Source organism: Pleurodeles waltl, chromosome 6, assembly GCF_031143425.1.
Source record: "Pleurodeles waltl isolate 20211129_DDA chromosome 6, aPleWal1.hap1.20221129, whole genome shotgun sequence".
Lineage (NCBI taxonomy): Eukaryota > Metazoa > Chordata > Amphibia > Caudata > Salamandridae > Pleurodeles > Pleurodeles waltl.
Genome location: NC_090445.1, coordinates 1,000,461,072 through 1,000,475,329, shown reverse-complemented (window position 1 = coordinate 1,000,475,329; position 14,258 = coordinate 1,000,461,072).

Here is a 14,258-nt window from a genome sequence, read left to right as displayed (position 1 = left end):
TTTCTAGCAATGTATCAAGAGGCACATCAGCCTGGAAGGCTGTTTGACTCTTTATGCAAAGCCCTTATAGTGGTATTGCCCAAGCCTGGTAGGGACTCCCTGGAAGTAAGCTCATGTTGCCCTTTGTCGATGTTAAATATTGACTACAAAATCTTGAGCAAAGTGCTGGTGAACCGTTTGCTCCCAGTCCTTTAGACGTTGGTCCAGCCAACCAATGTTGGTTCCTCTTCCACGTGGCTACCTTGTCTAACACGAGCAGGTTGTGCCATCTTATGGATGGGGTTGCTGGGTCTGGGGAGGTCACAGTGGCGGTCTCCTTGGACTTCGAGAAAGCTTTTGACACCCTTGGGTGGTCATACCTGCTGCTGGTCTTGGAGGTGCTAGGGATGGGTCCAGAGTTCATGGGATGAGCTTGATTACTATATACAGCTCCGCTGGGCAAGGGTGGAAATGGGACGCCAAATCTCACATCAGTTTGACATTGGCAGGGGTATCCGTCAGGGTTGCTCCACCTACCCTGTTATCTGTGCTCTGTCCATAGAACCCCTGGCCACCTTGCTGCCAATGAGGGGCCCTGCTTGGGTGTGGCAGTGGGTGCCCCCAGCACATAGTCTTGTTATATGCGGATGACGTCCTGCATCTGACGGACCACAATTGGAGGCTGTCTGACCTTTTCGCTGTTTTAGATCTCTTCGGAGCCATGACAGGTCTCCAAGTAAATTTGAGGAAGTCCTGTATCTTTTCCCTATTGACTGTAGAATGTAAGGACACAGAGGAGCCGGAGTTTGACCGTCTGCCTTGGCAAAACGAGACGTTTCGCTATCTTGGGGTAAAAGTCTACCACTCCAACAGGGATCTCCTTGACAGAAACCAGGGCAGAACCCTGACGTCGCTGTGGCAGTCTCTGGGCTTCTATACGCACAGGACCGTATCACCTATGGGCCTTCTTCGGTGAATTACGGAGATTAATCTCTGACTTAGGAGGAGCACGTAAGCAAGTGTTTTTTATGAACACTCTGAAGACCGTTAATAGGAGGGTGCCTGGGAGTGACTGATTCTGAACTGTGCTTTGCAGCTGTGCAGCTGCATTGGCCAATACGCTGGCTGGCCGAGGATGTGATGTCCGAGGGTAGATTGCTCAGAGAGGGACTGGGGGACGCAGTATTATTGGAATGGTTGGTAACACCTGGAGGACCACCTTGAGGGATGAGGGTGCTGGTGCATACTGCAAAATACTGTTGGAACAGATATATCCAACCGCAACGTGGTACTTCACCTTATGCCCTGCAGCTAACAATTTGGAGCATGCCTAGAATGAGGGCTCTGCTGGAGGCCCACGACCTGGCGGCAGGCAGGGGTGTCCTGTGTGGGTGATTTATACACTGACAGCGGGCTGTGTTCCTTTTAGGATCTGCAAGATATTAATGACTTGGGAGCTGTTTGATTTCTGTCCTATAATGTTCTCATACTGGAGATCAGAAGCACCTGGACGAAAGGTCAAGAGGCCCCAGCCCTGCATCATGAGCTGCAGTAAATATTGACACATGGCCTAAGGTGTAAGGCTATTACAGTAGTATATGCAGCATTAGAGGCTGCTGAAGCCAGTCATCAGTTACTCAGCAAGCCCTGCTGGGACACATGTCTGGGGACATTTCTGATGACCAGCAATGGGAGATGGTGCTTGAAGAGGTAAATTGGGTGTCCTGCAACACTAGCCTGAAGTTCACCCAATTCAGTTATTTGCATCACACCTATCTTACACCACACCAATTGCATAAGATGTTTCTGAGAGTGGGGTCCGTGTGCCCTCAGTGCAGGCACCACGATGTGAACTTCCTCCACATGTTATGGGAATAACCTTCATTGGCACGGGTATGGGCGCAAGTAATTGAACATTTGTCGACGGTGATTGATGTGTAGCTCCTGCTTGACCCCTTATTCTGCCTCCTTGGAATTACCAAGTGCACAAAACACACAAAGTACTACTTAAAAATAGCGATTTGGCTACGGTCCTCTTCAAGTGACTTATCCCCGTGGCACGGAAGGCAGCCTAGTCACCCTCGAATGACAGCTGGTTACGGGTTGCCCTTAAGTAGGCAACTGCTGAGGTTGACATTATGGCACAAGTCTTACATACGAGGGGAGGGGGTGGTGCGGCCACCTTATGGGACATGTATGTGCTCAAGCTACAGGATGCAGTGGATGTCCTTACTAGACTGCAAACCTAGTCTGCCGGGGTTTTATGATGTGTGTATTGGCTGCCAGGCGGTCAGTCATAGAGGGCCTCTAAAACGAAATGACACTGCCTGTCATACACATGGGACTGACTTTGCCTCTGGATGCTCTTGAGTCCTGCATTACAGAGAACGGTCTTGTATACTTATAGCACTCATAAATGCCCCCTGAAGCTCCCACCCACCTAGTTTCTTCCCTTTGCTCACATATAGATTGTGCTATTGGTCTTCCTTGGCTGCCTTGGTTTTTCCAATTACCCAAGACAATATTTTTTTCACAAGGTTGAGGTTTTATATTTTCGATCATTACTGCTGGACAGATATTTTCTGTGAAGTGTTAACTTGGTGGCTGTATTGATCTGACCCACTTCCCTCATTTGGGGGTTTCACTCTGAAATACAGCAATCTGAGCAACATATGTCCATTGAGTTTCTCCATCTTGTTTTATAATATAATGCTATGTTGCTGAGGTATCGTTTCTCATGGTACCTTTTGCTGGACTATATGCTGGCATACATGCTATTATCTGCTGATGTTTTGATCATTGTTATATCACAATGAAAATGCCAATAAAGAAATATATTTTATTAAAAGAGCAGGATATCAAAGCCAGGCAGGCATATCCCAGCAGTGAGGGTGGCAGCATACATGCAGCACCTGATGAAGAAAAAAGGGTTTGTATTCCCAAGGTCTTGGTGCCCAGTTTTGTGGTGGGAGATAAAATTGATAAATCGTATTCTGCTTATGAGGTTGCACTGAAGGTTCACAGGGTTTCTGAGGAGCACTGGGGGTGGGGTGGGGGGGTCTGTGGAAACACATGCCAACACTTGGGAGGGACACACTTCTGACATTAGAGGCTGGGGCCAAAACAAAGTATACCCTTACGAAGACCATTTTAAATTTCAAATTTGCGCTGACTCCTGAAAAGTACTGTCAAAGATTCAGGGACAGCCAAAAGCTCCCAAACCAACCCTGTGTAGATTTTGTTGATTACTCCAGTAAGGCACTGAATGGCTGAGTGATGGGCTGCAATGTTAGGAATTTGAATGGGTTGTACAATTTAATCATGGGAGAACACATGTTCAGTATCTGTTTTCTTGAGCTGGGGGGAAAGTAAGCTGGCTGGCCACAAGAAGCTTGCTGAGGACGCAGACATCTGGGCTAGCACCAGAGTATCCAAGAAGGTATCTGGGGGGATTCCCACAAAGGTGGTCAGGGTTCCCACCAGAAGAAAGAGGGGGAAGAAAAAACAAAACAATTGGCTCCCCAAAAAAATCCCAATGGAGTAGTGGTAACCAGTCCCAGTGTGACCCTAAGAAGAAGTGGTTCTTTGATCATAAGACGGTGAGGTTTGTAACTCAATGTACTGAGTACTACAAGTATGGGCACTCTAAGGGCAAATCGAAAGGTACCAATAGGGCATAGCCCCCACCAGGGAGCAGATACCTGGGTTGGCAACTGTAGCGCTCAGGGAGGAGGTGGTCCCATCTTAGGGTGACAGACAGAGGAGACCCTAGTTTCCCTGTCGGATATAGAAATGGTGCCAAATGCCCACATGCCTGCAAATACTTCAAAGTATAGACAGTGGGTCAACATTAATGGCCAACGAGTAGAGGCTCTGTGAGACACAGGAGCCAGCATGACTACTGTCAAGAGCCGGCTGGTGTCTACAGAGCATGTCCTACCAAACACATTCCACCAAGTCATAGTCACCGACTATCGTGAGAGCCATGAATCAATGGCTTTAATACCCTTTGAGTGGAGACGGGTGGAATCTCAGGTTCTCTGGAAGATGCTGTGAGCCCTGCCATGCCTGTTGATTGTTTGCGAGGCAACAACCTGGAGCACACTGTCTGGAGGGAGGTTGAGTACAGGTTTCACCTAGAGATAATGAGCATCTTGAAACTGGAACAATGGCCCAGACAGCTGCCAATGAGAGGGGCAAGGGGCATTGATAAAATCTGGGGTATAACCCTAGATTTTATCATAGTTCCACTGGCACCCTCGTCCTGTGTAAGTTTTATTTTCCATGATTTAAAATGTTCCATTCCGATCTCTCAGTGTCGAGGGTGGGCCCCAGAACCCCATTTCTGAGGAATGTCTCATTTTGCCACCATACAGCCCAGAGTTACCAGTAATATCTGATAGCTGGAGTGGTCTGTCGGGCCCCATATGCCTAGCAATGCCAATCGAGGCTGCAGCTCCAGTGGCAGCCCCAACGCCTCCTCCAGAAAAGCCTTAGCCATCTCTCAACGGTTTCTAATATGGAGACAACTCCAGAGTGTGTGGAAAAGTGTGCCTTCCATCCCACAACCCCTGAGGCAGTTAGCATCCTTCACCCTCCCGATCCTATACAGCAGGGCATGCTTATAGTAGGCTCAGTGTAGGATTTTGAATTGGATCAGGCAAAAGCTTGCCTTTATGGCCTCCTCTGCTGGAAATCCCAGGGCCTCCAACCAGTCGTCCTCGTCTAATTCCCCCAGCTCCCATTTGTCCTGTATTCTCGACAGTGGGGGTTGTGAATTTCTCATAACCGTTCCATATGTCATTGAGATCAATTTCTCATTGACCCACCCATTGAGCAGTCTATCTTCCAGTGGGAAGTCCTCTTGTGTCTCCTCCTCTAGAGATACACATTCCCTGAAGGCATGTTTCCACTGACCATAACATAGCCACTGTGTCTCTGACATCCGATATTCCTTCATCAGGAAGTCAAAGGGAACCAACATGTTCGCATCCCACACATCTGCTAGCATAGAGAGGCCTTTTTATTCCATCCCTGAAAACCCTGAAGAGCCACCACAGGGAGCAATCTGGAGCCCTCCCACAACAGCATCCTTGGTGTCCAGACAGCTGCCAAGGATAGAGGCAAGGGGCATGGGAAACCAGTTCATTAAATTCCTGTAGGTGGGGTTGGTGGGGTCACTGAGGAGGAGGCCCCCGAGCCAACCAAAGAGGACATTGCCACCCTAGATGACTTACCTGAGCTTTCTAGCTGACAAGTTGACAGTGAGCCCACCAGGGAGGAATTCTAACAGAAGGAGTGTCCTACTCTTTAGGGCTTGAGGCGACAGGTCTCAACCCATGCAGCAGGTGAAGCAAGACAGGCCATTCAATACTTAGGGGGTCATTTTGACCCTGGCGGTCCGAGATCGCCAGGGCTAAAAGGACGGAAGCACCGCCAACAGGCTGGCGGTGCTTCCAGCCCTATTACGACCGCGGCGGAAGCGCTGCGGTCGCACCGCCGGGGCCGGCGGTTTCCCGACGTTTTAGCCCCGGCGGTGATAATCCGCCAGGGCAGCGCTGCAAGCAGCGCTGCCCTGGGGATTATGACACCCCTACCGCCAGCCTGTTTCTGGCGGTTTGCACCGCCAGGAAGAGGCTAGCGGTAAGGGGTGTCCTGGGGCCCCTGGGGGCCCCTGCACTGCCCATGCCGCTGGCATGGGCAGTGCAGGGGGGCCCTGACAGGGCCCTGGCCAGCATTTCACTCTCTGCATAGCAGACAGTGAAAAGCGCAACGGGTGCAACTGCACCCGTCGCACGGCTGCAACACCGCCGGCTCCATTACGAGCCGGCTCCTATGTTGCGGCTTCATCCCCGCTGGGCCGGCGGGCGCAAACTTGGTTTGCGGCCGCCGGCCCAGTAGGAATGTCATAATGGGGGCCGCGTGAGTGCGGCCGCATTGGCGGTAGCCACCCGCCAAGGTCGTAATGACCCCCTTAGTTTTTCTAATTAACCTTGTAACCCATCACCACATCACTGAGTAACTCTCGGGCTCGACTTCTGTCCTTTCAGTAAGTTGCCTGCTGTCTTCACCATGATAGTATCAACAGACCATGCCCTACTTCTGTGCCATATGTGAAAGGAAAACACTGAAACATTTTACAAAGAAACTCAGCCACGCAGTCACCACAGCTTTACTTTACATGCCACCTCCCACCACGTCCCCCCTTCAGTGCCTCTGTTGTTCACTTGCCTGAAGCCCAGCTCTGCACCAGAGCCATGCGTCTTGGGTCCAAGCACCTTTACCCTGGTAATTGGCCTCCAGTCTCTCTTCTCGCATGGTCCCCGTTCTCCACAGGTTTTGGTTGAATGCTGTGAGCAACTGTGCGCCAGCTCCACGATCCCTCAGCGCCTCCAGCTCCCATTCTTCCCCTTCGTCACAAATCCGCCTCCTCGCTTGCCTCGCCTCCACTACCTCCTCAATGACCCCCTCCTCCCCATTTGCACGTCATCCCTTTAAGCACTGATTGGTGGAAGGAATCTGCACAGCTGAAATGCTGGGTTGACACTCCTGAGTACCCCTGGCGTACTGGTCAGTGGTTCTTGCCATGCTTTCTCTACGTCTACAGGGAGGTGCCACAGAAAGGAATAGGGTTCAATCCATTTGAACTCCTCTATAACCATCCTGTCAGGGGACCTCTGGATGTTGTCAGCTACATGTTGACACTCCAACCAGATGCACCGGTGCTGGAAGAAGGCGAAAAGCAATCTAGAGACAAGCCAAGAAGTCATGAGACTCTGGTATGACAAGAAGGACACTCTGTGGGAGTTTCAGCCTGTACAGAAAGTGTGGGTCATGGAACCAGTAGAGCCCCAGGCTCTCCAAGACATCTGGACTGGCCCATGTGAAATCAAGGAGTGTAAGGGCAAGGCAACCTACTTGGTGTACGCCCAGACTCCTAGGAATCCCATAGTGGGGCTCCATGTAAACCCACTGAAGTCTCACTTCGAGAGGTCCGTAGTGAGCATGGTCCTCGTGACAAATGAGGGGGTGGAAGAGGACAATGAACCTCTCCCTGGCCTCCTCCTTTCTGCACGAGAACACCATGGGGCAGTGGAGGGTGTCAACCGCTCTACTACTCTGACCCCAAGAACAGCAAGGGGACTGTTACCAGTTGCTGGGGCAGTTTGCCTCCCTGGCTCATGCATCCATGATATTGACACTGGAGACAGTCCATCTGTAAAGAAAAACATTTACAGGTTGTCAGATAGGGTGAGAGCCAGCATCAAGGAGTAAGTCTCACAGATGTTGGCATTAGGGGTGAGTGAGCCCTCTAATAGTCCCTCGTCCAGACCTGTCGTGTTAGTACCAAAGGCTGTTCCACCTGGCACCATACCAGAACTCCGGTTGCATGGACTATCAAGGACTCAACTCAGTCACCAGGACTGATGCCTACTTCAAGCTAATGAGCCCACTGAAAGGCTAGGCGCTGCCACATTTCTCAGTACCTTTGATTTAACATCAGGGTACTGGCAGATCGCCCTCACTGAGGGGGCTAAGGAGACACGAGCATTTTCAACCTCAGAGGGCCTCTTTCAGTTTTGGGTGAAGCCCTTGGATTGAAAAATGGCCGTACTACCTTCCAAAGGTTGGTTAACAGGCTCCTGGCTAATAGGGAGACCTTTTGTGCCACCTACATAGATGATATCGCTGTCTACAGTTCCGACTGGGAGGCACACCTGTACCACCTCCATGAGGTGCTTCAGTCCTGCAACAGTCAGGCCTGACCATCAAGGTTAGAAAGTGCCAGATTGGGCAGAATGCCTTGGTGTATTTAGGACACCTGGTAGGTAGGGACAAGGTGGAGCCCATCCAGGCCAAGATTAAAAGTATCATGGCCTGGCAACCGCCTAAAAACCAAACACAAGTGAGAGCCTTCCTGGGCCTCAGAGGCTACTACAGAAGATTTGTTAAGGGTTATGACACCATTGTAGCCCCCTTAACTGAGCTGACTTCCAAGAAGCAGCCCAGATTGATAATCTGGACCGAGGCTTGTGAGAAAGTCTTTGATTTCCTCAAGGAAGCCATGTGTAAAGCACCTGCACTCAAGACACCTGATTTCTTCAAACAATTTATTGTGCAAATGGATGCTTCAGAGCATGGTATAGTGGCAGTCTTAGCGCAGCTAAATGACGAGGGCGTAGAATAGCCAGTAGCTTTCATTTGTAGAAGGTCACTTCCACGGGAACCAAGGTGGGGTGCCATTGAAAGAGAAGCTTTTGTTGTAGTCTGGACACTGAAGAAGTTGAGAACATACCTATTTTGGACTCACTTCCTGGTTCAGACCAGCCACATGACCCTCAGATGGCTCATGCAGATGAGGGGTGAAAACCCCAAACTGTTGAGGTGGTCCATCTCCATACAGGGAACGGACTTTACGGTGGAACACTATTCGGGGTCAGACCCCACCAATGCTGATGGTCTCTCCAGGCTTTTCCACCTTAGTGAAGAGAACCTCCAAAGGGATTGGGTAACTCTCCCCACTTTCAGCTGGGAGAGGACTTATGTTAGATCTGACAGCCTTAGAGTGGTACCCCCCCAACTTTTTGCCTCCCTCCTCTACTTTTCTGACCTTGTTTTTGCTGGCTTTTGGACTCTGTTAACACTGGCTTAACCCCAATTGACGTATTTAATTTACTTATAAGTCCCTAGTAAAGTGCACTACTAGTGCCCAGGTCTCGTAAATTAAATGATACTTGTGGGCCTGCCTCACTGACTGTGCCACCCACTTAAGTAGCCCTTTAGCCATGCCTCAAGCCTGCCATTGCAGAGCCTGTGTGTGCAGTTTTACACTGCCATGTCAACCTGTCAAAACAGTCCTTTTGCCATGCCCAAACCTTCCCTTTCTATACCTGCGTCACACCTAAGGTAGGCCATGCACAACCCAGAGGGCAGGGTGCAATGTATTTAAAAGGCAGGATATGAACTTTTAAGTTTTGCATGTACTGGGAGTGAAAAACTCTCAAAGTCGTTTTCACTACAGTAAGGTCTATCTCCCCCTTAGGCTAACATTGAGATAACCTTATTACATCTTCTAAGTGTCATTCACAATATGGAAGAGCTAAGTTTTACGAGTTTGGTGTATCTGGACTCACAATTTAAAATCAAAACTCATGGTGAAGTGGAATTTTAAATTGTCGGTGTGAAAATACCACGTTTAGAAAGTTGCCATTTTCTCACTTTAGATAGTTGGTGCCTGCTGCCTGTCTCTGAATGCATCTCTGAGGTGGGTGGTAGCTGGGCTTTGTGCATTCCCTCTAGACAGGCACACACAAAGGGAGCTTAGGTGTACGTTGATGGGTCATCCACTTCCTGATGGGCCATCAGTGGCAGGATGGGAGGGAAGTGCTGGGCACACCCTCACACTTACACCTGAATACCTTTTGCCCTATACCCACAAAAAGAACTGTGTACCCCCTTGTAGTGAGTCTGGAGCCAGGGCAGGAAGGGAGGACCTTATTGCACTTCAATGACCATTCTTTAAAGTCTTCCCCACTTCAAAGGCACAACTAAGTGTCACTACTGTACCTCTGACACCACTTTAGCACACTTCTAAACCTGTAGATACTCTGCCAGTAAGAATGACTGCTGTGCTGCTATAAGGACTGCCACTGCTGGATTGCAACCCTGCTAGACTCCAAGGGTGAGCTGACTGATCTCCTGTTTTCTGAAGTCTCAGGGACATAAAAGACTTCCAACTTACCTGCATCTGCCCCTTGGCTCTGCCATTTGTGAGTCTGCCCTGCCAAGTGGTGCCACCCCAGTACTGGGCCCTTGGGAGCAAGGCTTAAGATGCTTCTTCAGTCATCTCATGCATCCGCATCAGAACTGGTAAACCTTTCCTTACGGTGCATCATTGTCGCCCCATTGAGCAGGCCTGGCGCATCACCCTTAAAACCAGCTTGTTGCCTAGGAACAGACAAATCCTCTGCTACAGGAACAGAATCGGCGCATCACATTCGTGACCAGTGCATCGCGCTTGGATCCAACACATTGCTGACTTTGCATAAGAAAACCAGCACAACTTTTTCTGGTGCGGGATTAGAATAGATTCATCACTTCTGTTAACCCCCTGCATCCCCAGACCTGCACATCTATCTGCACACATTCTGGCAGGATTCTATTGCCAGTGCCAAAAGCATCTGCGAGAGTGGGCATTTGTGCCACATCCCCCTTCACAGTCTGAATTCTTGAGAGGTGTGGCCATTAATCCTTACCCTGGAAAACAGTCTGTCATAGAGCAGTCTGAGCCACTTGATATACTTCGTTCTAAACCACATCTTGGCCAGCACCCCGAACAGATACATCCATTCCACAGAGTGGCAGGCTTTTTTTGGGTCTAGAGAGGCAATCATCTGTCCTGCATGTGAGTCCCTCACTGCCACCAAATTGTTGTGAAGCCTTCTCAAGTTTTTTCCGGTTGAGCGACCGGGCATAAAACCGTTCTGATTTGGGCGTACCAACTCAGTCACCACTGCCCGCAGTCTGTTCGCCAGGAGCGTGGCCAAAATTTTAGAAAAGAGGACGACTTGATTGGAACATTTATATCTTATGAGTGAGCTTTTTATGACTACAAACCCAATATCACAATAACAGAATTCAAGATTTAGGTTGACTTGTTGGACCAAGAAGTTTTAGAGGAAAAAAATAATCCAATCTGAAATATTATGTGGTACTGCAAGTACAATTAAACTTTCTAATAGAAGTTGTGCAGACCCAATTGGGGTACCAAATATTGTAAATGAAGGAAAAACTGCTATGGGTGAGGTAAAATCTGCTATTGGAGAAAAGTGTTAAGGACAGTGAATGAAATTTTGATCAACCTGCAATATCTGACAAAATGAAAACAAGTGTTGATTACCGACTAAAACATGAACATAGTTTATATAGATGTTCTAAATATCAGCCTATATTAAAATATATATCACACCAAGCTGGTACTGAGAAACATTTTCCTATTAAAGTTATGACAGCTTACAGTCAAAAACTTACCAATTCAAACTTCTGTTGTGTTGTTACTGAACCAACTGGATTAGCCACACATATTATTAAGAGAATAACATTACACTAACTACTACTAATACAAGTACAGTACAATAATAAACTGGATTACTTAAAAGTAAATAGTGATACCTCAGAAGAACTTCATGGAGCACTCAAAAACCTACACATTTTGATTACAGAGGAGGTTAGTGTGGTATCCAACTTGATGATGGTTTTTGTTCACTCACATATATAACAAAAAATACTGAAGACTGTATACGATAATCTCTTGTGTGGTAAACATGTCATTGTTTTTGGCGCTTTGCTTCAACTTACTCCAGTTAACCCCTTCGCTGCCAGGCCTTTTTCCCCCTCCTGTGCCGAGTCTTTTTTTGGCTATTTGGAGCAGTTCGCGCTTAGGCCCTCATAACTTTTTGTTCACATAAGCTACCCACGCCAAATTTGCGTCCTTTTTTTCCAACATCCTAGGGATTCTAGAGGTACCCAGACTTTGTGGGTTCCCCAGAAGGAGGCCAAGAAATTAGCCAAAAAACAGTGAAAATTTCGTTTTTTTCAAAAAAATTGGGAAAATGGGCTGCAGAAGAAGGCTTGTGGTTTTTCCCTGAAAAGGGCATCAACAAAGGGTTTTCAGTGATAAAATCACCAGCTTCCCAGCTTTCAGGAACAGGCAGCCTTGAATCAGAAAACCCAATTTTTCAACACAATTTTGGCATTTTACTGGGACATACCCCATTTTTACGATTTTTTGTGCTTTCAGCCTCCTTCCAGTCAGTGACAGAAGTGGGCATGAAACCAATGCTGGATCCCAGAAACCGCAACATTTTTGAAAAGTAGACAAAAATCTGAATTCAGCAAGGGGTCATTTGTGTAGATCCTACAACGGTTTCCTACAGAAAATAACAACTGAAAAAGAAAAATATTGAAATTGAGGTGAAAAAAACATAAATTTTTCTCTACGTTTTACTCTGTAACTTTTTCCAGCAATGTCAGATTTTCGAAAGCAATATACCGTTACGTCTGCTGGACTCTTCTGGTTGCAAGGATATATAGGGCTTATAGGTTCATCAAGAACTCTAGCTACCCAGAGCCAATAAATGACCTGCACCCTGCAGTGGGTTTTCAATCTATGCCGGGTATACAGCAATTCATTTGCTGAAATATAAAGAGTAAAAAATAGCTATAAAGAAAACCTTTGTATTTCCAAAATGGGCACAAGATAAGGTGTTGAGAAGCAGTGGTTATTTGCACATCTCTGAATTCCGGGGTGCCCATACTAGCATGTGAATTACAGGGCATTTCTCAAATAGACGTCTTTTTTACACACTGTCTTACATTTGGAAGGAAAAAATGTAGAGAAAGACAAGGGGCAATAACACTTGTTTTGCTATTCTATGTTCCCCCAAGTCTCCCGATAAAAATGATACCTCACTTGTGTGGGTAGGCCTAGCGCCCGCGACAGGATATGCCCCAAAACACAACGTGGACACATCACAGAAAACAGAGGTGTTTTTTGCAAAGTGCCTACCTGTAGATTTTGGCCTATAGCGCAGCCGCCACCTAGGGAAACCTACCAAACCTTTGCATTTCTGAAAACTAGAGACCAAGGGGAATCCAAGATGGGGTGACTTGTGTGGCTCGGACCAGGTTCTGTTACCCAGAATCCTTTGCAAACCTCCAAATGTGGCTAAAAAAACACATGTTCCTCACATTTCTGTGGCAGAAAGTTCTGGAATCTGAGAGGAGCCACGAATTTCCTTCCACCCAGCGTTCCCCCACGTCTCCCGATAAAAATGATACCTCACTTGTGTGGGTAGGTCTAGCGCCCGCGACAGGAAACGCCCCAAAGCGCAACGTGGACACAGCCAAATTGGTGAAGGAAAACAGAGGTGTTTTTTGCAAAGTGCCTACCTGTAGATTTTGGCCTGTAGCTCAGCCGCCACCTAGGGAAACCTACCAAACCTGTGCATTTCTGAAAACTAGAGACCTAGGGGAATCCAAGATGGGGTGACTTGTGTGGCTCGGACCAAGTTCTGTTACCCAGAATCCTTTGCAAACCTCAAAATTTGGCTAAAAAAACACATGTTCCTCACATTTCTGTGGCAGAAAGTTCTGGTATCTGAGAGGAGCCACGAATTTCCTTCCACCCAGCGTTCCCCCACGTCTCCCGATAAAAATGATACCTCACTTGTGTGGGTAGGCCTAGCGCCTGCGACAGGAAACGCCCCAAAGCGCAACGTGGACACAGCCAAATTGGTGAAGGAAAACAGAGGTGTTTTCTGCAAAGTGCCTACCTGTAGATTTTGGCCTGTAGCTCAGCCGCCACCTAGGGAAACCTACCAAACCTGTGCATTTCTGAAAACTAGAGACCTAGGGGAATCCAAGATGGGGTGACTTGTGTGGCTCGGACCAGGTTCTGTTACCCAGAATCCTTTGCAAACCTCAAAATGTGGCTAAAAAAACACATGTTCCTCACATTTCTGTGGCAGAAAGTTCTGGAATCTGAGAGGAGCCACGAATTTCCTTCCACCCAGCGTTCCCCCACGTCTCCCGATAAAAATGATACCTCACTTGTGTGGGTAGGCCTAGCGCCCGCGACAGGAAACGCACCAAAGCGCAACGTGGACACAGCCAAATTGGTGAAGGAAAACAGAGGTGTTTTTTGCAAAGTGCCTACCTGTAGATTTTGGCCTGTAGCTCAGGCGCCACCTAGGGAAACCTACCAAACCTGTGCATTTCTGAAAACTAGAGACCTAGGGGAATCCAAGATGGGGTGACTTGTGTGGCTCGGACCAGGTTCTGTTACCCAGAATCCTTTGCAAACCTCAAAATGTGGCTAAAAAAACACATGTTCCTCACATTTCTGTGGCAGAAAGTTCTGGAATCTGAGAGGAGCCACGAATTTCCTTCCACCCAGCGTTCCCCCACGTCTCCCGATAAAAATGATACCTCACTTCTGTGGGTAGGCCTAGGGCCCGCGACAGGAAACGCCCCAAAGCGCAACGTGGACACAGCCAAATTGGTGAAGGAAAACAGAGGTGTTTTTTGCAAAGTGCCTACCTGTAGATTTTGGCCTGTAGCTCAGCCGCCACCTAGGGAAACCTACCAAACCTGTGCATTTCTGAAAACTAGAGACCTAGGGGAATCCAAGATGGGGTGACTTGTGTGGCTCGGACCAGGTTCTGTTACCCGGAATCCTTTGCAAACCTCAAAATGTGGCTAAAAAAACACATGTTCCT